This window comes from Panthera uncia (assembly GCF_023721935.1).
Source record: "Panthera uncia isolate 11264 chromosome C1 unlocalized genomic scaffold, Puncia_PCG_1.0 HiC_scaffold_4, whole genome shotgun sequence".
Classification (NCBI taxonomy): domain Eukaryota; kingdom Metazoa; phylum Chordata; class Mammalia; order Carnivora; family Felidae; genus Panthera; species Panthera uncia.
Window position 1 is genome coordinate 5,308,275 of NW_026057585.1, and position 26,588 is coordinate 5,334,862.

At 37.2% G+C, this 26,588-nt stretch overlaps 1 pseudogene; it reads right to left on the reverse strand.

The window, feature by feature from the left end:
• LOC125913339 (melanoma-associated antigen B18-like) overlaps nt 1-23,150 on the reverse strand; it is an 80,045-nt pseudogene extending 56,895 nt beyond the window's left edge.
• Nucleotides 23,151-26,588: the final 3,438 nt, after the last annotated feature.

The window sequence follows — 26,588 nt, forward strand, 5'->3', positions numbered from 1 at the left end:
TCAGTGGAACAGAATAGAAAACCCAGAGATGGACCCACAACTATATGGTCAATTAATCTTTGACAAAGCAGGAAAGAATACCCAGTGGAATAAAGACAGTCTCTTCAGCAAGTGGTTCTGGGAAAACTGGACAGTGACATGCAGAAGAATGAACTGGACCACTTTATTACACCATGCACAAAAATGAATTCAAAATGGATCAAAGAGCTAAATGTGAGACAGGAAACCATCAAAATCCTAGAGGAGAACACAGGCAGCAGCCTCTTGGGCCTTGACTGGAGGAAATTTTTATTAAACACGTTGCCAGAGGCAAGGGAAACAAAAGCAAACATGAACTACTGGAACTTCATCAAGATAAAAAGCTTCTGTACATAGAAGGAAACAATCAACAAAACTAAAAGGTAACCTTCAATATGGGAGAATATATTTGTAAATAACCTATCTGATAAAGGGTTAGTATCCAAAATCTGTAAAGGACTTACCAAACTCAACAGCCAAAGAACAAATAATCCAGCTAAAAAATGGACAGAAGACATGAATACACATTTTTTCCAAAGAACACATACAGATGGATAACAGACACATGAAAAGATGCTCAGTATCACTCATCATCAGGGAAATACAAATCAAAACTACAATGAGATACCACCTCACACCTGTCAGATGGCTAAAATTAACAACACAGGAAACAACAGATGTTGGTGAGGACATGGAGAAAGGGGGACCCTCTTCCACTGTCAGTGGAAATGCAAACTGGTGCAGCCACTCTGGAAAACAGTATGGAGGTTCCTCAAAAAGTTACACATAGAACTACCTGACAACTTGGAATTTATTCAAAGGATTACAAAAATGCTGATTCAAACAGGCGCATGCACCCCTATGTTTATATCAGCATTATCAACAAAAGGCAAATTATGGAAAGAGCCCAAACATCCATCAACTGATGAATGGATAAAGAAAATGTGGTATATAAATAAAATGAAATATTACTCAGTCATCAAAAAAATGATATTTTGCCATTTGCAGTCACATAGATGGAGCTAGCGTGTATTATGCTAAGTGAAATAAGAGAAAGATAAATACCATATGATTTCACTCATATGTGAAATTTAAGAAATGAAACATGAACATAAGGGGACACACACACCCAGAAAAAAAAAAAAAACACAGAGGCAAGCCACAAAACAGACTTAACTATAGAGAAGAAGCTATTGAGAAGAAGTTGATGGAGGGGGATACAGGTGGGGGATGGGTTAAATGAGTGATGCGTATTAAGGAGGGCACTTGTGATGAGCGCTGGGTGTTAGATGTAAGTGATGAATCACTAAATTCTATACTGCAACTAATATTACACTATATATTAACTAGCAAGAATTTAAATCGGAAATTGAAACAAAAGGAAAGTGCCCATTTTTCCACATTTGACACCACACCGTGTTATCAACTTTGCTCTTTGCACACTTAAGTGAAAAATAGTGTAGAATTGAATCTTTATGTTTGTTTGTTTATTTATTTTGAGAGAGAGGGAGAGACAGAGCATGAGCAGGGGCGGGGCAGAGAGAGAGGGAGACATAGAATCTGAAGCAGGCTCCAGGCTCTGAGCTGTCAGCACAGAGCCCAACGTGGGGCTCAAACTAGAGCCGAAGTCAGATGCTCAGCCGACCGAGCCACCCAGGTGCCCCTAGAATTGAATCTTTAAATAAAGTGTTTCTTAACATTAGTATAGTATTTTTCTTACCATATGTATCTTCATATTTTTAAGAGCTATTTGTATTTCTTTTTTTGTGACTTGTATATTAAAATCATTTTTTTCTAGCCTGGGTGGCTCAGTCAGTTAAGCATCAGACTCTTGATTTCCACTCAGATTATGATCTTACAGTTTGTGAGATTGAGCTCCACATCAGGCTTTGCGCAGGTATCTGGGAGCCTGGTTGGGATGCTCTCCTCTCTCTGCCCATCCCCCCATGAGCTCGCTCTCTCTCTCTCTCTCTCTCTCAAATAAATAAACATAAATAAATAAATTAATTAATTAATTAATAAAATAATTTTTCCCAGTTTTCTGTTGGATCTATTCATTCTTTGTAGTAATTTTGTAGGAGTTCTCTATATAGTAATAAAATTAGTCCTTTTCCTTGATAGATGTTGAAAATATTTCCTCCCAGTTTATAATTTGTCTTTTTATTCTCCTTTCCCATCATGATATTCTGCCACACAGGAGTTTTAATTTTTATGTTGTTAAATATATCAGTGTTTTATTTTATGATTTCTGTGTTTAATATGTAGTTAGAATGCTCTTCTTCATGCTCCTAATGTTGTAAAAAGTTCCCATGATTTCCTATAGTACCTTGTGTTTTTATATTTCTAATTTGAATATATTTTTTATTTGGAATTAATCCTGGCAAAATATAAAGTATGGATTTAAAATTCAAGGTATGATTTAAATAAATAACTAATTTATTTCTAGATGACTACCTGTTCTCCAAGTAGATATATTAAATAATGAATCTTTTCTTCACTGATTAGATATACCACATTTGTCATATATTGTATCTGTTATCTCCTGCTGTGTAACAAATCATTTAAACATTTAGCATCTTAAAACAATAACCACTTTATTTGGTCACAGTGGACTCAGTTGGGCAGTTCTGCTGGTTGCATGTTGGGTCACTCAGGTGATAGGGATTTGTTGGTCAAAGAGGTCTCTGCTACTTTCTTGAATTTATCTTATTGTTTATAATTTTAAAAAATGTATCATCTTGGGTTTTCCATTGAACTATTATGTTGTGTGAATGTAATGATAATTTTTTCTCCTTTCTAATTTTCACATTTTAAATTTATTTCTATTGTCTCATTGGGTTTCCTAGTACTTCCAAATAAAGTTAAAAAATAGTGGTGACCATGGGGCAGGGGAAGGAAAAAATAAAAAGTTAGAGAGGGAGAGAGCCAAACTATAAGAGACTCTTAAAAACTAAGAATAAACTGAGGTTTGATGGGGGGTGGAAGGGAGGGCAGGGTGGGTGATGGGCATTGATGAGAGCACCTGTTGGGATGAGGACTGGGTGTTGTATGGAAACCAATTTGACAATAAATTTCAGGGGCGCCTGGGTGGCTCAGTCGGTTAAGCATCTGACTTCAGCTCAGGTCATGATCTCACAGTGTGTGGGTTCGAGCCCCGCATCGGGCTCTGCGCTGACAGCTCAGAGCCTGGAGCCTGCTTCAGATTCTGTGTCTCCCTCTCTCTCTCCCTCCTCTGCTCATGCTCTGTCTCTCTCTGTCGCAAAAATAAATAAAAACATTAAAAAATTTTTAATTTCATATTAAAATAACTAAGTAAACAAACAAACAAACAAACAAATAGTGGTGATAGTGGGTGTCCTTCCTCTTTTTTTTTTAAAGAACATTATTCAGGTATAAATGATTACAAAGCACTGAGTATATTTAATGTGTTTGATTTAATGAGTTTGGGCATATGCAAACTCCCATAATACCACCACAAGCAAGGTAAGACATATCCAACACCTCTCAGAGTTTCCTTGTGTCTCTGTTTTTTTGTTTTTTGTTTTTTTTGTAGTAGGAACATTTATCCTTTTAAATTTTGAAGTGCACAATACTATATTGTTAACTATAGCCACTGTTACATAGCAGATCTAGAATTTACTAATTGAGTATCAGTGAAACATTATATCCACTGAATAACAACTCCCTATATTTCCTAGTCCCTAGCCCATAATAACCACTATTGTATTCTCTGCTTCTATGAGTTTGACTATTTAGGATATCCCATATAAGTGGAGTCATGCAATATTTATCCTTTTGTGTCTGGTTTATTTCACTTAGCAAATGTCCTCGGGGTTCATCTGTGGTGTGGAATATTGCAAGATTTCCTTTTTAAAGCCAAATACTATTCCACAGTACATATTTTGCACACTTGTGTATACCTATTTTTGTATACCTATTGACCATTTTTGTATACCTATTGACCATTTTTTTGTATACCTATTGACCATTTGCATGCCTTTTTTGGAAAAATATCTGTTAAGTTTTTTGCCCATTTTAAAAATAGGGTTGTTTTTTACTATTGATTTTTAGGAGGACCTTATATATTTTGAAAATTAACCCCTTATCAGACATGGTTTGCAAATATTCCCCCCCCATCTGCAGGTTGCCTTTCCATTCTGTTCATTGTTTCCTTTGCTCTGCAGATTTTTTAGTTTGATGTAGACCCACTTGTTTGTTTTAGCTTTTTTTTTTTTTTTTGCCTGTGCTTTCGGTGTCATATTCAAGAAATCATTTCCAAGACCAATGTCAAGAAGCTTATCTGTTTTTTTTCTATGAGTTTTACAGTTTCAGTTCTGATGTTCAGGTCTTTAATCCATTTTGCACTGATTTATGTATGATGTAAGGTTGGGGTCCAATTTCATTCTCTTGTATGTGGATGTCCAGTTTTCCAGGACCAGTTGTTAAAGAGACTATTTTTTCCCCATTGTTTGTTGTTGGCCACCCCCGTTAAAGATCAGTGACAATATATGTGTGGATTTATTTCTGGGGTCTCTATTCTGTTTCAGTGTTCTATATATCTTTATGCCAGTAAATTACTGATTTAATTACTATAGCTTTGTAATATACTTTGAAATCAGAAAGTATGATGCCTCCAGGTTTGTTCTTTTTTTTATTATTTATTTTGAGAGAGGGAGAGAGAGAACATGGGACAGGGGAGAGAGAGAGAGAGAAAGAGAGAGAGAGAGAGAGAGAGAGAGAGAGGATCTCAAGCAGGCTCCACACTGTCAGCACAGAGCCTGATGCAGGGCTCGAACTCATGAACCATGAGATCATGATCTGAGCTGAAACCAAGAGTCAGATGCTCAACTGACTAAGCCACCCAGGCACCCCGCGCCTTTTTTTTTCTTAGATCACTGTGGCTGTTCTGTGTCTTTTGCAGTTCCATATGAATTTTATTATTGTTTTTTCTATTTCTGTAAAAAGTTCTATCAGAATCTTGATGGGGATATCATTGAATCTGTACATTGCTTTGGGTAGCATGGACATTTTAGAAATATTAACTTCCAAATTATGAACACAGGTTATCTTTCCTTTTATTTGTTTCTTCTTCAATTCTGTCATCCATGTTTTATAGTTTTCAATGTACAAGTCTTTTACCTGTCACAAAAGGAGTATTAAGCAGGAAGCTGACAGAAATAAACACCTACATTTAAAAGACAGAAATGTTTCATATAAACAACCCAAAATTATACTTCAAGGTACTAGAAAAAGAAGACCAAACTAAGCCCAAAGTCAGCAGAAGGAAGGAAACAATAAAATTATAGTACAAATAAATGAAATTGAGACTATGAAAATAATAGGAAAAAACAGTGGAAAAATAGGTCATGTTTTGAAAAGACAAAATTGATAAACCTTTATCTACACTAAGAAAAACAAAATTCAAGTTAATAAATCAGAAATGAAAGAGGAAATATTGCAAATGATACCACAGAAATACCAAGGGGCATAAAAGATACTATGAAAAATTATATGCCAACAAATTGGATAACATAGAAGAAATAGATAAATTCCTAGAAACATACAAACTACCAAGAATGAATATTGAAGAAATAGAAAAGCTGAACAGACCAATAATAAATAAGGAGACTGAATTAGTAATCAAAAACCTCCCAACACAGAAAATCTCATGACCAAATGGCTTCACCAGTGAATTCTACCAAATATTTGAAAAAGAATTAATGCCAATGTTTCTCAAACTCTTTGAAAAAATTGAAGAGGAGGGAACACTCCTCAACTCATTTTATGAGTCCAGCATTCTCCTAATACCAAAGTCAGACAAAGACGCTACAAGTAAAGAAAACTACTGGCCAGTATTTCTGATAAACATAAATGTGAAACACACACACACACACACACATGCACACACACACTCTCTCTCACACAGAAACTAGCATAGCAACACATGAATAGGATCATATTAATATGATCAAGTAGGATTTATTCCAGGAATGCAAGGATGTGTCAACATATGCAAATCAGTCAATGTGATATACCACAGTAGCAAGATGAAAGATAAGTCACTCTCAATAGATGAAGAAAAAGCATTTGACAGAATTCATCACCCTTTTATGATAAAAAAGCTCAACAAACCAGGTATAGATGGAATGTACCTCAACATAATAAAGGCCATTTATGTCAAGCCCACAACGTACATCATATTCAATGGTGAAAGATTTCCTGTAAGATCAGGAACAAGACAAGGATACCCACTCTTGCCACTTCTATTCAAAGTAGACTGGAAGTACTAGCTAGAGCAGTTAGGCCAGAAAAGGAAATAAAAGGAATTCAAATCAGAAAGGAAGAAATAAAATTATATTTTTGGAGATGATGTGATCTTATATGTAGAAAAACCTAAAGATCCACCAAAAAAACTGTTAGAACAAATAAACTGATTCAGTAAAGTTGCAGTATACAAAATCAACATAAAAAAATCAGTTGCATTTGTATATATAAAAAGGAACTATTTGAAAAATAAATTAAGGGGGCGCCTGGGTGGCTCAGTAGGTTGAGTGACCGACTTCGGCTCAGGTCATGATCTCGCGGTTTGTGAGTTCGAGCCCCGCGTCGGGCTCTGTGCTGACAGCTCAGAGCCTGGAGCCTGCTTCGGATTCTGTGTCTCCCTCTCTCTCTGCCCCTCCCCCACTCATGCTCTGTCTCTCTCAGTCTCAGAAATAAACATAAAAAATATTAAAGAAAAAAAGAAAAATAAATTAAGAAAACAGTCTGATTCACAAGAATACCAAAGGAATACAATTCCTCTTCTATTCTTGACTTTAGATGGAACGCTTCTAATGGTTTCTCTATTAAATGTAATCTGTGTTTCAAGCAAATAAATACATTTTATCACATTAAGGAAATTTTCATATCTTTATATTTTATGAGTATATTTTAAAATTCAGGAAGGGATGCTGAATTGTTTCAAACAGTGTTTTAGAATCTATGAAGATGATAAAAGATAGGCAGTACACCATAGTGGTTGGGAAGATAAGAGTCTCAAGTCAGTCATTGCTTGGGTTCTGGAAAGTGTATCTGTCACTTACTAAGTGTATAATCCTGGGCAAGTTTCTTAATGTTTCTCAATAGCAATTTTTTTATCTATAAAATAGAATAATAATTCTTATTTCATATAGATGTCACAAAAAATAGTGAGTTAACATATGTAAAGTGCTTAGAATAATGACTAGTACATAGGAAACACTGAGAGAAGTGTAACCACTATAATATTGTTATTTTTCTCATTTGATCAATTCTGTTGGAAACTTCTGTGCATTTCTTGAATAAATCTCATCTAGCTATTAGTTTTTTAATACCTGAATTTTATTTGTTAATATTGCACTGTGCTAATATATTAGTTTGGTCTGCAATTTCCTCTTCTTAGGGAATCTTTTACATGTTTTGATACCAATGTAATACTTAAGAAAATGCATCCATTTTATACATTCAGGACCAGTTAAGAACTTCTTAAATATTTGGCATAACTTCCTTATGAAAACATCTGGATCTATAGTATTTTTTAAATTCAAGTATAAATAACATACAGTGTTCTCTTAGTTTCAGGTGTACAATATAACGATTCACCACTTGTGTACATTACTGAGTGTTCATCACGGTAAATCATGAAGGGGTACCTCATTAACAACTTCTGTTTCTTCCATAGGATTGTTTAGATTTTCCATTTCTTCTAGAGTTAGATCTTATAATTTATATTTTCTAGATAAATGTCCATTTCAATAAAGTTTTAAAATTTGTCTCTAAAACATTAGGCAAAGAGTATATAACCTTTTATTTTTCTCTAAGTCTGTGATTATTTCCTTATGACAATTTCTTTTGTGTGTGATTTTGTGGTTTCTCTCTTTGTGTAGTTTCATTCAATTTGTTGGCTAGTGGTAACCATTGTGGGTTTTTCCCAACTATCAGCTTTGAATTTTTTTGATATGATCTTTCCTATTTATCATCTATTAGCACACAAATGTTTGCCTTTTCTCTACTAATTTTCTTCTTCCCCTGTTTAAGTTAGTTTTTCCTTTTCTAATTTCTTAGGTTAAATACTGATTTTTATTCTGTATTAAAATAAATATTTAAGATTACAAATTTTCTTGTGAGCCCTGTTTTACTTGCTAACTCATAGATCCAGTACATAGCATTTCAGGAACTTCTGTTTTTTATTTCTCTAATTTGTATTAGGGTTTTCTTTTTCATTTAAGAATTCTTTAAGTAAGAATTCTAATTTCCAAGTGATGAACTATTCTTTGTGTTCTGACTAGATGTTAATTTCCAGTTATATTATATTATGTTTAGAGGATATAATCTGTTAAGATTTCCACTTTGGGGAATTTGGAAGTTTTCTTTGTGGCTTTATATTTGGCTAATTGTGGGAAATATTTTATGGGTTTAAGCTATCATAGTCAGAGAGTTATATAGATGGAAGTTAATATAAATGGGGTAATTAAAGTCTGTTGTCACTAGTTTGTTTCTACCAATTCTTCCTTTTTATCTCCTATAGTTTTTGCTTTATGATGTTAAATTATTTGCTATAACTGTTTAATATTTATTGTTGATAGAAAATTTAACATTACAAAGTATTCTTTGTTTTCTAATTTTTTCAAGTTGAATTTAATCTTGTGTTAAGATTAGACCTTCATCTTCTTTTTGTTTGCATCTACCTACTGTATATTTGCACAGTCTTTGATCATGTTTTTTTTCTTTAATGTTTATTTTTGAGAGGGGGTGAGAGAGAGAGAGAAAGAGAGAGAGAGCATGTGCACAAGCAGGGGAGGTGCAGAGAGAGAGGGAGACACAGAATCTGAAGCAGGCTCCAGGCTCTGAGCTGTCAGCACAGAGCCTGATGCGGGGTTTGAGCTCATGAACCATGAGATCATGACCTGAGCGGAAGTTGGACACTTAACTAACTGAGCCACCCAGGCACCCTGATCATCAGTTTTTTCAGTAACTTTATTTTAGGTGTGTGCCTTATTTTTAGTGTTAAGTGTGAGTTTCCTTTGTTGTCCAGTTGGAAAGACTTTTTCTTTTATTAGGTAACATTAGTGCATTACATTTACTCATTTAACATAGATGTTTTCTTTTAGTGTTGCCTATTAATTTCTGGAATTTCCCCAGTTTAAATAGCTCCTAAAGAGCCTTGCCTATTTGGCTTTTTATGAGTGCTTCTTTTAATATTTAGGAAGATTTGTTTCTGGATATAATCTGTTAGTACTCTGGCCATTCCCATTCCCTGTATTTTCCTGAATTGCAGAAGTTGGAAACAAAAAAACTCCATTTTCTTTCTTCTCTTGCTGCTGGGTTTGATTGGAAATTAGTTTTTTTCTAGAACAAAACTGTGACAGGAGGTCAGTGACAAAAACTTGAGTAAACCAGACAGGTTGGCACCAGCAAGGTGGCAAGTAAAATCGGAGACATGTGAGTATTTCCAGCTTACAAGTTACAAGAAAAGCCCTTTCCAGATTGCATGGCCCTTTCTAGATTGACTAACTCCCAGGTGCAAAACTACAGCTTTCTCTTTCTCTTCCCATCTATACTGATCTCCTGGACTTTAGAGCCAGTGACTATTTTGGGGCTAATAGTATTAGCATGGCCTTTTTAAAAAGTAAGTAACCCTCTGGCTATGACTTTTCAGTCGTAAAGAATGTCATTATCATACAGATCCCTCATGATTGACCAGAATTCAGCTCTGGCCTTGTCGTCCATTCCTTTTAAATTCTTAAACCAAGGAGGACAATTCCGAATAAATAATTGAACAGACATCCTGTAGTTTGGAGAAGTTGCAGGTCACTTCCAGGAAAATATCCTAAGGGAAACTAGAATGTCTAACAGATTATTGTAACCCTTCACACATAATCAGGAAGAACGAGGTTAATGTCATTGCCTATGTCAGGCTTAATCTGGTTCCTGGCTTTGGGTGAGAGCAATTTCATGGAGTGTTGAAGGCAGACATTAAAAAAAAAAAAAAACAACAACAACCAAAGTTGGAAGCTAAATGAAGGGAGAATATAGGAGCAACAAGTACACCACTTTTTCCCAGAGTAAAGGGGAAGAGAGAAGCAGTGTGGTCACAAGAACAAAGTGGAATAAGGGAGAATTTTTAAAATGGAACCTATTGGAATATTTCCATTCTGATGGGAAAAACTGAGTAAAAGAAAGAGTGAAGATATGGAAGAGAGGAAATGAGTGATGGAAATCCTCCCGGAGGTTCTAGAGCACAGGTAGGATGAGGAACATCAGGCACAAGGAAGACATTTATTCCATCATGTGGGGGAGAGGGAGGCAAATCTGGATGACCATGGTCAAGTCTATACCTTTTGTGGCAGAACATTGAGTGAGTCCTGAAAGAGAGTAAGAAAAATGAAGTGTGATTTTGCTCCTGAGGAGTTTGGAAAAGGTTTGGGATAGCTTCTGTGGATAGTAATCATAAAAGATACGGGTAGGAAATTTTTTAAAATCAATGTTCCTAGCAACAGTCCTGACGTGATCTTGAAGGCACTTAGTGAATTTTGTCCACATTTTGATGTTAAACATGTCTACTTTTAAGACTGCCTAATTCTATTGTGAGGTCCCCAAATCTTACAAATTTGCTTCTTTTTCTGAGATCTTGTACCCCTTTTATTCAAGTTCTTGTTACTGGCCTCCTAGTTTGTTCCCAAGGCTGAGTTTTTCTGTTTACTGAATTCTTGTTCTCAAGTCCCTAGACTAATGACCCATCTGATACCCTTGTATAGCAGTTATTTTTTGAAGCATAACAAAAACAAACCACTCCTAAACTTAGTGGCTTAAAACAATAACCATCAATTTAGTGTATAATTCTGTATGTTAGTAATTTGAACGTGGCTTGGTTGGGTAATTCTTCTTCTGATCTTGGCCAGGCTCACTCACATGCTGGTCAGGTAGATGATTCTGCTTCTGATGGTTGGTAGGTGTCTGTTGGCTTGGGTGATAAGGGTGACAGGGAAAAGCATCTCTCATCATTCAGTAGGCTTGGAATCTTCACATGGTGGTGATGGTCAGGGTTCCAATATCAGGAGAGAAGAGGTAAGCCCCAGTGAGCAAGTTATTTTCAAGCATCCACTCGAAACATGACAGAATAGGTTAAATGGTCAAATGGGTGGAGAATCAATGGATGGAGAATAGATTATACCTCTTAAAGGGATAAGCTGCAAAGTTTACATGGCAGAGGGGCCATTTTTGTGATCAGCTACACTGTACTTCCTGCCAAGTTTGGAGCATGCCCTGCTCTTACCAGTCAGCCCCACATCAGGTGCCAGTCTTTGTGACTTGGGGCACTGTTACTTATTCATTGGCAGATCTCCAACTTACCCATCTGGACTCCTTATTGTTACACACATTAGATTCCTCATTCCTGTGTTGTTTTAGCTGATAGTATATGCTTTTACATTATTTTAAATACCTTCTGCTGCATCCTATGGCCTTGTATTCAGTACCCAAGCATCCCATGGGTACTTGTATTCAATGTGACATAAAGTACATGCTGGGTCTCTTACATTGTCTGTCAGATCACATTGGTTTTAGCAGTGAGAGCAAGGTAAGTACCATACCTTTTGTACCCTCTGTCCATTCTGCTTTGCTCTACTTTGCCCTTGATCTATCTTTTCACCCCTTGTCAATACATATTCTTACTCCATTTTCTCCTCTGTTTATTTTCTAGTCTCAGAGTCTGCTTTCCTGTGTGTTTCACTTAAATTTGAATAGCCAGTATGCTTCACCAACTCATTCTGAAATGATATAGAATACTAAGTTGTCTAGATATTGAAGCAAACTCAGCCAAGCCTTGCTTTCATTTTGATAACAATTGATCTAGGAAATTGAAATTGTTTTATAACAATTGAAATAGGAACTTTTCCTGCAGTACATCACATTTGAAATGTAAGTTTCCTTGAAGTATAAGTAAAATTGATCTGTTATCCCTCCACATCTTTTTGATCTTCAGGGGGTGTGTGCATGTGTGTGTATGTGCCCACACATGCATGTGTATGTGTGAGTGTATGTAAGGATGGGAGGGGGCAAAGAAATGAACCAAGAAAGTGAAAGAAAAAACATAAAAGGGAATTCAAAGGAGAAAGTGTCTGAAGACAGCTGCCTCATACCAGAGGCCTGAAAATGTGTGAGCATGTGTGTAAAGTTGTCCATTATACACTTCGGTTTTATCAGTCACTCAACATGTGTTTATTGGGTGTCTGCTACAAGACCCACACCATTCTGGAGGTTATGAAGTTGACCCCAGGGGTGAGCGTTGCACTGGATATGATTCTATCACTGGCCTGGTTCCTCCTTCTTGGAGAAAGATTCTGGCATAAGAAAAGGTGAAGGAGAGGAGCCAAGAGGCTGCCGCGTGCAGCATCAACTGATTGAAACCATACTCTCTCCCGTGAAACACTCACTGTGACTTTACTCTCAGTAGATAAAACATCACTCTTCTCCCTCCCTTCCATGTGGAGAGTTTTTATAGATAATGCTGCTTTTGCTGGAGAGAAGTTCTCTGTAAAGTGGAGCCTCCTCCCTGTTCCTCTCAAGGAGGAAGTTCTTTCTGACTAAAAGAAAAGAGCCAGGAAAGAGGGCTTGGTTACAGGCTACTGGAAATTAGTTCCATTTGAGAAAGTAAGGAGGCAAGAGAGTTAGGTGAAAAGCAGGTGATCTTGAGTGTGGTTCTATTTCTGTTACTTTCAGAGCCCAAGACTCTCAACTTTCAAACAGGGTTGACCAGGCTCTTACCAGGAAGACAAGTACAGAAGTGACATAGCAGGTCTAATTCTCTTCTTCCAACTGGAAGAGTGGCCCTTCCTGTGAAAGTCAAGGAAAGGAGACATTATTTTACTTTCAAACTCCAGAGTTCTTTCACCAAAGTCATTTATTTTTATTATTGAAATTAATGACATTTGATATCTCTTATATGACAAACACTGTATTAGGAAACTGGCATACACCATCTTATTTAATGCTTCCAACAAGTTAGTTAGATGGGTGCTATTTTCCTACTTTGCAGATGAATACACTGAGATTACCAAGTTCTACAGAGACTGCAGGTTATATTATAAGGTGATCATCATGGAATTAAAGACCATTAAGTATTGGAAGAGAAGTAAGTCAACGAGTCAGGCTTCCCATACATTCCAGCACCTCTTTCTGCAACCGCCCTGGTAAATGTCTATTCAGCTCTTGTTTGAAGCACCTCGGGGGAGGGGCTTGTGAACTAGCCCTGGGTCTAAAGTCAGAGGCTTGGATTCCAGTTCCAGTTCTTCTGTGCACTAATTAACTGTGTACATATTTTGACCAGGTTACTTAACATCTTTAAGCATCAGTTTCTTCATCTATAAACAAGAGAGAAAAGCCCCAAACAGGGTTAGATGATGACAAAATATGATGATACATTTGAACACTCATTCAATCATTCAGCAGATTTTTTTTTTTTTTTTTGCTTTTTCTATGCCAGTCACTCTGCTACACACAGTGGATGTAGTAGCGAACAAAACAGGCATGGCCCCTCTATCCTGAAGCTTGCAGGTTAGTGAGAGAGACAGATAACCAGGGCTAGGATGAGGGTGAAGAGAGGGAGGCTCTTGCCTCTGGTATAAGTTTTAAAGGGGTACTCCCCACCAGGGGCGCCTGGGTGGCTCTGTTGTTGAGCATCCGACTTCGGCTCAGGTCATGATTTCACAAATCGTGAGCTCGAGCCCCGTGTCAGGCTCTGGGCTGACAGCTCAGAGCCTGGAGCCTGCTTCAGATTCTGTGTCTCCCTCTCTTGCTTCCCCTCCCCTGCTCTCTCTCTCTCTCTCAAAACTAAACATTTAAAAAAATAAATAAAGGGGCACCCTAAAACTCAAAAATCATCAAGATCAATAACCTATGAATGCAATATTAAAAAAAATAAAAATCGATGCAAAAATTCCATGTAGAAAGAAATAAAAATATTAAATAAGGTTAGGATCAATATTACTAATTTCTCCTTTTGCCCCAGCCTCCAGTATGGCTCAGTATCATGCTTCAACAAACAAAGACACACAAAAATGAAAACAAAACCGGTAAACACACACCAGAACAAAAAAGTATATGTAAGAATTTTAGCTGATAAAGAATGGGGGATGAGGCCAGTAAGAGAAAACTGCATTTGCAAAGGCTCTGAGGTGAGAAAGTGCTTAAAATAGTCCTGCAAAAAAGTAAGTATTGTTGGACTATGATAGCCAATGGTCAGGACCAATTATTCAGGGTGGGAAAGGATTTGGGAGTGTATTCTAAGCACAGTGGGAAACCACAGCAAGCTTTTAAGCAGGGAAGTGATTTATGTTTGTTTTTAAAAATACTATTCTGGTTACTGAGTAAAGAAGAGTTCTTAAGGAAGGAGTGGAAGCACAAAGATCAGCTAAGAAGGCTACCGCAACTGTCCAGCCCAGAGAGGGATGCCGTGGCGGACACCAATATGGTTATTTGTGTATCGTACAAGGGACTAGGAGTACCATGTGGTCTTCAGCCAGTGATCCTGCCTCCCACCTTTGGTGTCCTCATCTGCAAATTGGAGAAAATAGTAACTACTGCCTATGGTTGTTATGAGAATTAATTTAGAAACTACATGTAAAATGCTTGGAATGGTACATGGCAAATAGTAAGTAACGAAAAAAAATTGTTTAGAAGCTCTTTCATATTTATTTTTATATTCCTGACACTACCTAATATAATACCTGTCTCTATCAGGCGCTCAGTAAAGATGGTAATGCATTAAAATGTTGTTACCAGTGTCCCACCAGTAGCTACATATGTAGAGTTTTTTTGTTTTTGTTTTTGTTGTTTTTAATGAGCGAGGATGATCCTGTTAATGCTATTTCGTCATTTCTTACTGTCCCACTCCACCCTAATTCTGGCTTTCATAATCTCTTGCATAAACTGTTGCAATTACATATAACTCATCTTCCTGGCTCCAGACTCCTTCCACTCCAGTCTACTCTACATAATGCTATAAGCCTTGTTTTCCTAAATACAGTCCAGTTCATGTAATCCCCCTTCTCAAAAACCTTTAGGGGCTTCTTAGTGCCAAATAGTGAAGTCCAAATTCCTTAGTGTGGTGCTCAGAAAAACCCTCTACAATCAAGGCAATATTTCCCTTTCCATCTTCAGCTGTCCATTGCATAACGCCTGTTGAGTCTGTTTGCTATTCACTAAATATACAGCTACCTCAGGCCTGTATGCTTTTATTCATAGAATTTCCTATATAGGAAGTGCACACCCCACCACCATCAGCCTGTTAAAGTTTATCTAACAAGACCCAGCTAAAATGCCATCTCTGAGAAGTCCTCTGACCCTACAATAAGGAAAACAAAGACTAAAATCTCTCTCCCTTCTTTCTGTTTATGTTATGCATTAGATTCCTATCTCTTGGAATTCCTATATGGCACTTTCCACATTACCCATGATCCACATCTTTTGTCCGAGTAAAATGAAGAAATACAGCTCCAAATAATGATTAAAAAAATACTTGTAAGTCATTTAGCAGAGTAATTAAGATGACATTTTTATGAATCTGGCAGACTTGCTTCAAATCCCAACTGGCTATATAGCCTTAAAAATTACTTAACCCTCTGACCCTCAGTCTTCTTATCTGTCAAATGGAAAGAAAAACCCAAGTCCATTGTACTATTATGAGTAATACACTAGGAAATATATTTAAAGCTACTGGTTCAGAATGGGCATATGATAAATAGTGCTGTTGTTTTTACTGTTGTATGTACAGCAAGTATGAAACCTGGAATTATACAGACTCAGAGTCAAATACCAACTTACGTGCATTTTATTTGTCTTTGAGAAAAACCACTTAACCTCTCAGTTTCTTCACTGGAGACAATTGTACCTATCAGTCAAAAGGCTCTTTGTAGGATTAGAAAATGGCAATAACAATGTGTGAACAGTGAACCCCTGATGATTGATCACCATGAATGATAAATTACGCTAAATGTTTTACATGTATCAATACATCTCATTCCCCAAACAGCTTTATAAAACAGATGTTGTTACTATCCTCTTTCTGTAGATGAGAGAACTGAGACACAGGTTAACTAATTTGTTCAGAATCAAACACTAAGTAAACTATAGTACTGATGTTTAAACTCAGGCAGTCTGTATTCAGAGTCTAAGCTCTTGTAACAAATAGAGAATGGAAATAAGTGCGAGACATCTGGCAAGTTCTTAATGTTATAATAAATGTTATTTCCTCCTCATTCCCTGTGTCAGAAGAGGGACCATGGTTTACTCTGTTTACCTCGGTAACTGACCCAGCACCGTGCCCAGCATCTGAGCAGGGGTGTGCTCAAGTGGCACCTTTCTTCCCAGCTCCACATCCTGTAATGTCACATCAGTAGCTTGAAATTGATTATGAGGAAGGACTTATATCACAGGAACAAGCCAATGTTAAAATAGTGAAGTCCTGGACTTCACAAGTCAATAAATTCCCTTTTTTTTTTTTTTTTTTTTTGCTTAAGCTACTTCAAGTTAGATTTCCGTCATTTACAATCCAAAGAGATTAGTCTAAGAAATCTTTTATTTCAGATATTTTCAAGAAGGCGAAAGATGGGGAAATAATGCCATTCGGCAATATCCACAAAATTAGTTACCTAGGGAGAATTCCTGCAAGATTATAATAACCATGAGGCCTTCTTATTTGGGGGGAAGGTGGCATTTGTTCTAAAAGTTCTTCTTTACCACATTATATATTTACACACTCAGATCTGTTGTCCCATATGCTTATTAGCACACAATCTGAAGTAGGGGAAGAACCAAGCACATGGGTTTAAAAAAATTTTTTTAATCTTTATTTATTTTTGAGAGAGACAGAGACAGAGTGTGAGTGGGAGAGGAACAGAGAGAGAGGGAGACACAGAATCCAAAGCAGGCTCCAGGCTCTGAGCTGTTGGCACAGAGCCTGATGCAGGGCTTGAACTCATGAACCATGAGATCATGACCTGAGCCGAAGTCAGACGCTTAACCGACTGAGCCACCCAGGCACCCCAAGTGCAGGGGTTTTTAATGTGAGAATTTAACTACTGGCCACTGGAAGTATGAGATATTTTATGGATATGGATAGTTGATTACCAAATGGAGGCCGTCACTCCTATTATTGTTTTATTATGGTTCTAGCAGGGAGACAAGTTGTCCCTTTTGCCAAAGAATGCAGCAACAAAATAAAAAACAAAGAACTTCTCCTTTCTTTCACAGATGGCAGTGTGGGTGGTCATGAAGACCCATAAGATTTTAATTCATAAGACTCTATAAAAGTTTGTAACCATGCTTTGTACGTTCAAAGAACAAAGTTTTTTAAATACATTATTTCTTTTGAGCCTCATAACACCCCACGCAAAGAAAGAGAGGTACAGAGAAGTTAAGTGACCTGTTCAATGTCACAGCTAGGTAATGGCAGAGATGAAATCATGATAACTCAGGGCTATTATGGCAACCATTGATTTTTATGCTACCATGAGCTGCTGGTAGGTTTCAGATAGCATTTCTCTGGGTGGTTCACATTAGTCCTCCAGGTGTTTTGAGAAGCTGATCGAAGTAAAAAGTAGACTTGAAAGAAAGAATACAACAGAAATTTTCTCTTGCAGGAAATACAAGGGAAAATCTATGATAAAATGCATAATAATTAGCCAGAACTGGAGAAATGGCAGTTTAAGTAACACAGATGCCTGGTTATCTAAAGAAAAGAGTTTATTTCTCTAAAGAAAGTGTTTATTTTACTATCTTTTTTCTTTTCCTCATGACGGAAGCAAAACTGAGAAGGTGGCTCAGGAACTATTCAACCGTGCCATTTGGGTTTTAGAAAATTAGATTATTTGTGCTTAAGCATATGTCCTGATTATTAGGACATTTGTTCCTTTATGAAATATTTATTGAAAACTGAGTGTGTGCTAGTCACTGTGCTCACTGCTGAGATGAATTCAAAGGTACTTAAGATAGAAAGTTTCTGCTTATAATTAATTAACGTATAGCCAGAAACCTCAGAACCTAAGGGAGAGAGAGTTGATCTGTTGATAGTATTCACGAAGTTTGAGTCTTAATTTCTCTGTCTGTGAAACAGAAAAGAATACAAGAGGTTTGGGGAGAAAACAAGCTACTAACTGGTGTTCAGTTCTGCTCAACAAATTTAAAATCTTCTAATTATTACTTAAAGTTTCTTGTTTCCACTTTGTTGATCCTTTGATATATTTGGAGAACATCTGTGTTTGCCTTTCCTCACTGCTGACTAAATCACCATTTGGGGACTGATGGATATCCAGTAATCATTGGATATGGAAGGAAGGATTGGAACACGAAACCAGAAAACACTCCAGCCACAACCAATCCAAGTCAGCATCCTTCAGGCTTGTTGTGTAAAAGAGCATTCAGAAATGTGGTAACTGGGAGTCCGTAGTACATCCATCTGTACATGTTCCGGGAACTGGGACAAAACAGCGAGTCCACTGAATGATCCCTGGGAACCAGGGCTCCCATGAAAATAACACTAAGTATTTTGAAGGGCATAAGCAGATATTTTCCTCTTAAAAGACAACATAGGAAAAAGGGCCAATCAAGTTGACAAAAACAGCAATAGGATAAAGTGTCTACGAAATTACTGGGAAAATTACATTCCAGCTGTTGCCCCACATTTTTTACTGTGATAAAATACATATAAAATAAGTTTATCATCATCATACTTTTTTAGTGTATAGTTGAGTGGTATTAAGTACATTTATCTCCAGAACTATTTTCATCTAGTAAAACTGAAACTCTATTGTCATGAAACAAGAACACCTTATTTCCTGCACTCCCATCTCCTGGCAACCACCATTCTTTCTGTCTCTGATTTTAGCTAGTCTAGGCACCTCGTGTAAGTGCAATTGTATAGTATTTGTCGGTTTGTGATTGGCTTATTTCACTTAGCATAATGTCCTCAAGTTTCATCCATATTGTAACATTTATCAGAATTTTCTTCGAAAACCAAATTTTCCTTTCCTTTATAACCTGAATAATATTACATTATATACCACATTGTGCGTATCTTTCCATATGTTGATGGGCACTTTGCTTCCACGTTTTAACTACTGTGAATGATGCCGCTATATGTAGAGGTGTACAGGTATCTCTTCAAGACCCTGCTTTCATTTCTTTTGCATATATACACAGAAGCAAAATTGCTGGATCATATGATAAATCTATTTTTAATTTTGTGAGGAACCATCATACTGTTTTCCATAGTGGCTGCACCAATTTGCATTCCCACCAACAGTGCAAGAGGGTTCCCGTTTCTCTACATCCTCTCCAGCATCCATAGTCTCCAATTTGTTCATTTTGGCCACTCTGACTGGCGTGAGGTGATATCTGAGTGTGGTTTTGATTTGCATTTCCCTGATGAGGAGCCACGTTGAGCATCTTTTCATGTGCCTGTTGGCCATCTGGATGTCTTCTTTAGAGAAGTGTCTATTCATGTTTTCTGCCCATTTCTTCACTGGGTTATTTGTTTTTCGGGTATGGAGTTTGGTGAGCTCTTTATAGATTTTAGATACTAGCCCTTTGTCCGCTATGTCATTTGCAAATATCTGTTCCCATTCCGTTGGTTGCCTTTTAGTTTTGTTGGTTGTTTCCTTTGCTGTGCAGAAGCTTTTTATCTTCATAAGGTCCCAGGAGTTCATTTTTGCTTTTAATTCCCTTGCCTTTGGGGATGTGTCAAGTACGAAACTGCTACGGCTGAGGTCAGAGAGGTCTTTTCCTGCTTTCTCCTCTAGGGTTTTGATGGTTTCCTGTCTCACATTCAGGTCCTTTATCCATTTTGAGTTTATTTTTGTGAATGGTGTGAGAAAGTGGTCTAGTTTCAATCTTCTGCATGTTGCTGTCCAGTTCTCCCAGCACCATTTGTTAAAGAGACTATCTTTTTTCCGTTGGATGTTCTTTCCTGCTTTGTCAAAGATTAGTTGGCCATAGTTTTGTAGGTCTAGTTCTGGGCTTTCTATTCTATTCCATTGGTCTATGTGTCTGTTTTTGTGCCAATACCATGCTGTCTTGATGATTACAGCTTTGTAGTAGAGGCTAAAGTCTGGGAATGTGATGCCTCCTGCTTTGGTCTTCTTCTTCAAAATTACTTTGGCTATTCGGGGCCTTTTGTGGTTCCATATGAATTTTAGGATTGCTTGTTCTAGTTTCGAGAAGAATGCTGGTGCAATTTTGATTGGGATTGCATTGAATGTGTAGATAGCTTTGGGTAGTATTCACATTTTGACAATATTTATTCTTCCAATCCATGAGCACGGAATGTTTTTCCATTTCTTTATATCTTCTTCAATTTCCTTCATAAGCTTTCTATAGTTTTCAGCATACAGATCTTTTACATCTTTGGTTAGATTTATTCCTAGGTATTTTATGCTTCTTGGTGCAATTGTGAATGGGATCAGTTTCTTTATTTGTCTTTCTGTTGCCTCATTGTTAGTGTATAAGAATGCAACTGATTTCTGTACATTGATTTTGTATCCTGCAACTTTGCTAAATTCATGTATCAGTTCTAGCAGACTTCTGGTGGGGACTGTCGGATTTTCCATGTATAATATCATGTCATCTGCAAAAAGTGAAAGCTTAACTTCATCTTTGCCAGTTTTGATGCCTTTGATTTCCTTTTGTTGTCTGATTGCTGATGCTAGAACTTCCAACACTATGTGAAACAACAGCGGTGAGAGTGGACATCCCTGTCGTGTTCCTGATCTAAGGAAAAAGCTCTCAGTTTTTCCCCATTGAGGATGATGTTAGCTGTGGGCTTTTCATAAATGGCTTTTATGATCTTTAAGTATGTTCCTTCTATCCCGACTTTCTCGAGGGTTTTTATTAAGAAAGGTTGCTGAATTTTATCAAAGGCATTTCTGCATCGATTGACAGGATCATACGGTTCTTATCTTTTCTTTTATTAATGTGATGTATCACATTGATTGATTTGCGAATGTTGAACCAGCCCTGCATCCCAGGAATGAATCCCACTTGATCATGGTGAATAATTCTTTTTATATGCTGTCGAATTCGATTTGCTAGTATCTTATTGAGAATTTTTGCATCCATATTCATCAGGGATATTGGCCTGTAGTTCTCTTTTTTTACTGGGTCTCTGTCTGGTTTAGGAATCAAAGGAATACTGGCTTCATAGAATGAATCTGGAAGTTTTCCTTCCCTTTCTATTTCTTGGAATAGCTTGAGAAGGATAGGTATTATCTCTGCTTTAAACATCTGGTAGAACTCCCCTGGGAAGCCATCTGGTCCTGGACTCTTATTTGTTGGGAGATTTTTGATGACTGATTCAATTTCTTCACTGGTTATGGGTCTGTTCAAGCTTTCTATTTCCTCCTGTTTGAGTTTTGGAAGCTTGTGGGTGTTTAGGAATTTGTCCATTTCTTCCAGGTTATCCAGTTTGTTGGCATATAATTTTTCATAGTATTCCCTGATAATTGCTTGTATCTCTGAGGGATTGGTTGTAATAATTCCATTTTCATTCATGATTTTATCTATTTGGGTCATCTCCCTTTTCTTTTTGAGAAGCCTGGTTAGAGGTTTATCAATTTTGTTTATTTTTTCAAAAAACCAACTCTTGGTTTCGTTGATCTGCTCTACAGTTTTTTTAGATTGTATATTGTTTATTTCTGCTCTGATCTTTATTATTTCTCTTCTTCTGCTGGATTTAGGCTATCTTTGCTGTTCTGCTTCTATTTCCTTTAGGTGTGCTGTTAGATTTTGTATTTGGGATCTTTCTTGTTTCTTGAGATAGGCCTGGATTGCAATGTATTTTCCTCTCAGGACTGCCTTCGCTGCATCCCAAAGCGTTTGGATTGTTGTATCTTCATTTTCGTTTGTTTCCATATATTTTTAAATTTCTTCTCTAATTGCCTGATTGACCCATTCATTCTTTAGTAGGGTGTTCTTTAACCTCCATGCTTTTGGAGGTTTTCCAGACTTTTTCCTGTGGTTGATTTCAAGCTTCATAGCATTGTGGTCTGAAAGTATGCATGGTATGACTTCAATTCTTGTATACTTATGAAGGGCTGTTTTGTGACCCAGTATGTGATCTATCTTGGAGAATGTTCCATGTGCACTCGAGAAGAAAGTATATTCTGTTGCTTTGGGATGCAGAGTTCTAAATATATCTGTCAAGTCCATCTGATCCAATGTATCATTCAGGGCCCTTGTTTCTTTATTGACCGTGTGTCTAGATGATCTATCCATTTCTGTAAGCGGAGTGTTAAAGTCCCCTGCAATTACCACATTCTTATCAATAAGGTTGCTTATGTTTGTGAGTAATTGTTTTATATATTTGGGGGCTCCTGTATTCGGCGCATAGACATTTATAATAGTTAGCTCTTCCTGATGGATAGACCCTGTGATTATTATATAATGCCCTTCTTCATCTCTTGTTACAGCCTTTAATTTAAAGTCTGGCTTGTCTGATATAAGTATGGCTACTCCAGCTTTCTTTTGCCTTCCAGTGGCATGATAAATAGTTCTCCACGGTGAGGTTTAATTTGCTGACAAGGGCCTAGCAGTGCCAGATGGGATCCACTTCCTTCAAATCAACACCAAAGGCCAGTTCCATGTGCTCAGAGGCTCTCTTGAGGATCTCATTGAAATGATACTTGTACTTTCCGGATGACAAACTTCAGCATGTCTGCCTTCGTAATTGTCTCTTTCTTTTGATACTTCTGCAGCAGGAACTGCACTAACCAAACCACCTTTTGTTTAATGGGTCTCTGCATGAGACCTCAGTGCCATTAGAGGATTTTGGGCTTCCCGCCTCTTGGCTTTTGGCACCTTCATCCGAATCGGTGCATGAAACAGCTGCACTGGCACTGGCAGGAGATGGGGTTCACTCAGCCGCCTTAGGACAGCTGGGTGTCACAGCAGCAGGCAAATTCTGAGGTCTATCCCCAGAGAGAGGGCAGGCAGGGCAGGAGGACTCTCCCGAAGCTGCTGCTGCTCCTGCAGTAGCCTGAGTGCCCCCCCAGACCCTGGGTCTCACCACGGGCCTGGTGGCGTTTCTCAAGGGCATGGAGCTTACTCTTCTGACCTCTAGGCATGGTGGCTCTGGTCAGGGATAGCAGGCAGGAGCACAAGCAGTTACATTGGTGAAGAGGTTTGAGAAGGCTTAGCGTTAGCTCTTCTTTAAATGTTGTGTGTAACTTACCAGTGAAGCCATCAAATTCAGGGTTCTTTGTTGGGAGATTTTTGATGATTGATTCAATCTTCTTACTAGTTATAGGTCCGTTCCTTTTTCTATTTCTTTGTGATTCAATCTTGGTAGATTTTGTGTTTCTAGGAAAGTGTCCATCTCAACTAAGTTTATCCAATTTGTTGGTGTATAATTTTCACAGCACTCCCTTATAATCCTTTTTCTTTCTGTAGAACCAGTAGTAATGTCCCTACTTTCATTTCTGGTTTTAGTAATTTGACTGGTCTCTTTTTCTTTAATCTAGCTAAAGGTTTGTCAGTTTTGTTGATATTTGCTAAGAACTAACTTTTAAATTTGTTGATTTTATCTGTTATTTTTATCTTTCTTTCTTTCTTTAATCTCTACTTTAATTTTTATTATTTCTTTCCTTCTGCTAGCTTTGAGTTTAATTTGTCCTTCTTTTTCTAGTTTTTGAAGTTGTAGAATTAAGTTGTTCGTTGAGATTTCATTTTTTAATGTGTGCTTATAGTTATACATTTCCCCTTGTTATTATCACTGTGTTCCAGATGTTTTGGTATGTTGTATCTTCATCTTTATCCATCTCTAAGTATTTTATAATTTCCTTTGTGATTTTTCCTTTGGTTCATTTATTGTTTGAGTGTGTCACTTAATTGCCACAAATTTGTGACACTTCTAGTTTTATTTATGTTATGATTTATAACTTCATTTTGTCAGAAAAGATACTTTGCATGATATGTATCTTTTCAAATATTGAACTTAATTTTGTGGCCTCAAATATGGTCTGTCCTGGAGAATGCCCCATGTGCAATCGAGAAGAATGTGTATGCACTTGCGACTGTGAAGTATGTTCTGTATGTATTTACTTTGTTTATGGTGTTGTTCAAATACTCAGTTTCCTTACATTCTTTTTTTAACGTTTTTATTTAAATTCAAGTTAGTTGACATACAGTGTATTATTAGTTTCAGGTGTACAATTTAGTGGTTCAGCACTTACATATGATACCTGGTGCTTATCACAAGTGCACTCCTTAACCCCATCACCTATTAAGCTATACTCCCACCCGCCTCCCTTCTGGTAACCATCAATTTATTCTCTCTAGTTAAGAATCTGTTTCTTGGTTTGCCTCTTTTCTTTTTTTCCCCATGATCATTTGTTTTGTTTCTTAAATTCCACATATGAGTGAAATCATATGGTATTTGTCCTTCTCTGACTGACTTATTTTGCTTAGCCTGATACTCTCTAGCTACGTCCACGTTGTTGCAAATGGCAAGACTTTTGTCTGGTTCTTCTATCTGTTATTGAGAATGGTGTTTTGAATTATTCGATCTATTTCTCTCTTCAGTTATGTCAATTTTTGCTTCATATATTTTCATGGTCTGTTATTAACTGTGTGAATTATTATTAAATCTCTGTGCTACAACATGGTGCCTGCTTGGGATTCTCCCTCTCTGTCTCTCTCTCTCTCTTTATCTTTCTCTCTGTCCCTCCCCTACTCTTTCTCTCTGTCTCAAAATAAATAAATAAACATTAAAAAATGACCCTCTATTTCTCGAAAGTCTTTGTCTTCTACTGAGAATGGCTCCTGGAGACTACAGTCCTAGCATGTTGGACAAGGACTGGACTATTGAAAACACCTTCGTTGTGAAAACACCTTCATGAAACAGTTGAAACTCTGAGGAATTTGAAGCTCACTGTCTTTTGATAGTCACTTTTCTGTTGATGGACTCATTCTTTTGCTGTGAATTATATTGGATAGCAAGGCTTATCACCTTCTTTCTCTCACATGAGCTTGGTCTTAATCATTTTTCACCTTTAAGGTCTCTTCTCTAGTTCCTTCAGATTTGGTCTGATAATAGTGACCATTATCTACAGGTTCTGGTTAATAACTACATTTCCTCCATCTGTTTACTCCAGCATCACGTTCTGTTCCAGCACTGCTCGCTAGAACTTGCTGCAGTGACGGTCATGTTCTATAATCTGCACTGTCCAATATGGTAGCCATTAACTTGTGTGACTGGGGAACTTAATTTTTAATATTATTTAATTTTAGTTTATTTAACTACATATGGGTAGTGGCTATCATATTGCAGAGCACAATTAATTCTACCTTTCTTTCTGCTCAGCCATTTCTAGGCTAAAGAGTAGCAGTTCAGAGATGATTTGGATAAGAAAGCTATCTAGACAGTCTGCTACCATGGCCTAGGCCCCAAAGACCCTGTTATGTTTGTTTTTTCTAAGATAGAAGTGACTTGGCAGCGTTACGGTAGGATGTGATCAGATGAAGACTAAGAACGTCTGGGCCATGATAAACATGGAAGATAAGAACAGTGATGTAAGAGGATGATTTTGGATGGCCTTGTTTTACCTCATGAGTGTAAGAAAAGATAAAATGTGCTGGAAGTAGAGGTAATCCATGAAATGCAAAGAAAATACACACAGTGAACAGAACATTTGAAGGGACACTAAGCCTAACATCTTATGAATACCTCTTGTGCCCCAAGCATTGTACTAAGCCATATGTATGCATCATTTCATTTAATCTTTACAATAAACCCATGAATTGGATATTATTACATTCCTCCTTTTATGGATGATGAACCAGAATGTCACACAACTACTCAGTGGAGGATCCAAGACCTCAAATAGGTCAGCCTGCACCCCAAGCCTCTGTATGTGTTTACCTGTAAACTGGGAAGTGAGGGATGGAGGGTGTAATTCCAACTCCACTGCCACCATGTGTGATATTGTGCAAATAAGCTAATCTCTCCAGGCTTCAGCTGCTTTATTTGTAAAATTCAGAGGTTGGATTCATTGGTTTCTGTCTTAGCTTTTCCATCCTAATACTGATACTCAAATCACCTCTAATTTCTTTGTGCATTTCAACATATCAAATGTTGCTGGCAAATATATATATATATATTATTGGCTGCTTTTCTTTTGTTCTGCCTCCCTCCCCTCTTTTTTGGCCTGTGAACCACAAAAGGATTTGATTTGGATAGCAATAACATTCCCAGATTTTCTCTGTGGGTCAGACATTAAAAAGGATTGTTTAGCATTCTTCTACAAATGTTAAAGAGACATTTTCTTTTGAAACATATGAACACACACATGATCTTAGTGATACCTTGCCAGCAACATAAACTGTCATAAATTGCTGTCCTGGAGTGGGAATTCATTACTGGGGGGGGGGGGGGTTCTGTGGGGACAGAGAGTAGTTGCCAGTCTCTAGGAGGGTTTTTTCCCCCAAAAGCATATCCAATAGCACAATAGAAATCTGCTATTTGGAAAAACATGGAGGGGGGCATTTTATTTTGCTAATATTAA